Source organism: Phalangium opilio, unplaced genomic scaffold (assembly GCF_054372755.1).
Source record: "Phalangium opilio isolate 3A_F unplaced genomic scaffold, DU_Popi_V2 ptg000046l_1, whole genome shotgun sequence".
In the NCBI taxonomy this organism is placed as follows: domain Eukaryota; kingdom Metazoa; phylum Arthropoda; class Arachnida; order Opiliones; family Phalangiidae; genus Phalangium; species Phalangium opilio.
The window spans coordinates 6,347,707-6,349,411 of NW_028324169.1; the positions used below are offsets into that span (position 1 = coordinate 6,347,707).

The 1,705-nt window shown below is 30.7% G+C and overlaps 1 long non-coding RNA gene across 1 annotated transcript; it reads right to left on the minus strand.

Annotated features, from left to right (window-relative positions):
* Positions 1–207: 207 nt before the first annotated feature.
* On the minus strand, positions 208–1,237 carry LOC149676470 (uncharacterized). The gene is made up of 2 exons (XR_016366758.1): positions 482–1,237; positions 208–414 (listed from the first exon to the last, which is right to left on the minus strand). It is a non-coding gene; the product is annotated as an uncharacterized LOC149676470 (long non-coding RNA).
* Between the last annotated feature and the right edge of the window lie 468 nt (positions 1,238–1,705).

Consider the following 1,705-nt stretch of genomic DNA (forward strand, 5'->3'; position numbering starts at 1 on the left):
TTTCTTTGATATTTACCTACAATAATTTCAGAAACTTTGAAGGCTTAGTTGCAGAACTACTGTAACACTGAACAGTGTGTTACACATTAAACATAAACCAAAATAAATATAATTTTAACTATACATCGTGTTATAAACGCCTTTAAAAAAAAACGCGCCCTCAAAATACAAAAGCTACGTTAGTATGTCGAAAATTAAGAAAACATGTTAGAGAACCAATGAACAGCAATCTTTTGCACGTTTAATACAAAATTTAAATTTAAATAATGCAAATATAGAATGTTATTAAATGAAAGACTATATACAGTTCTGTTTGTCATTATTTCCCTTGAAAAGTTGTCGCTAGCATTCAGCCAGCGGAGGGTTCATCATCAAGGTGTAAAATTTACCACTACAGCTGATTGTGTGTCCTAGCTGTCACAGATAATAATGTAGTAATTAATTGATCTACCAGTAAGATTAATAATTAATTTGAACATACCAACAGTATTCGTATTGTCTAGCTTTTATCTCAACCGAAGTCAATGTTGCCTATTCCTATAACATCAACAGACAACATAACGGCAACGCTACCTTGACCGAGGCTTAACGAAATTAGCTTAGCGAAATTCGTTAATAATAAAATATTCTGTCTGCTTTTAAATTTAAAATTAATTTTAGTAAATTTCATTGACGTTTTTTGTTGTGAAAACAATAAAAATCATACGTAATTAGCCTCCAGTTTAATTCCAAATCCAAAATTTTAATTTTAACCGACAGCTCAAACGCCATGTTTTTCTTGCTTAATATCCCGCTAACGGCGTGAATCACGACACAAACGCCGTAAGTCCAATATAAAAAATGAGGGCTAAAATGCTTGTCTCTAACAGTGGTAAAACGCCGTAATTCCAATACCCAAAACAACGTAAGTCAAAGTATGTGTTAATAATGATAAAAATCAATACTTAAATTTAATTGATCTTAATGAAACTAAGAAAAGGCACATCTATGGACTGTTATCTTTAATTTAAGATGGTTCCCAAACGTAACGAATGAATAGTTTTCTTTATACACGATCCCAATTAAGGTCATTTTTCAATAAAATCCCATGTTATCTCTATGGAACAATATAGTATCTTTCACCAAATGTCTGATTAATTTTATGGATTCTAAAACCACCCTTAACAACTTTTTTCTTTATAGAATTAACTATTAGTTGGATCTCTTTGAAATTTTAACCACAAAATTAGGGCCCGAATTTTAGTTCACTGGCAAAATTTCAAAGCTGTAAACACAATACGAAAAAAGTTACGGTCAATCAAAAAACCCTCCTTTAGCATTAGAGGGAGTATCAGGTCTTATCTAAGAGAGCGACCGCTCTCCTAGAATATAGATTGCTTCTTTGAAATTTATCTTGTACCATCCGGTTTCTTGACATAAAACCTTTGTTGAGGTCCAGTTAATTTTATGATTATTTTCTTTTTTTATATGTAATGCTAATCCATTATTTTCGTCCTTGTTTTTAACACAGTACTTATGTTCTGATTGTCTTTTCTTTAATTTCCTTTTTGTTTGTCCTATATAACTTTTATTACATTCGCATTTTATTTCTTATATCACTCCCGTTTTGTCCAATTCTTCCGTTTTTGGTTTGTTTTTTATTAGTTCTGTTTTAATCGTGCATTGGGTTTTATTTACTAAACTAACATTATGTAGTTTTAGTTGT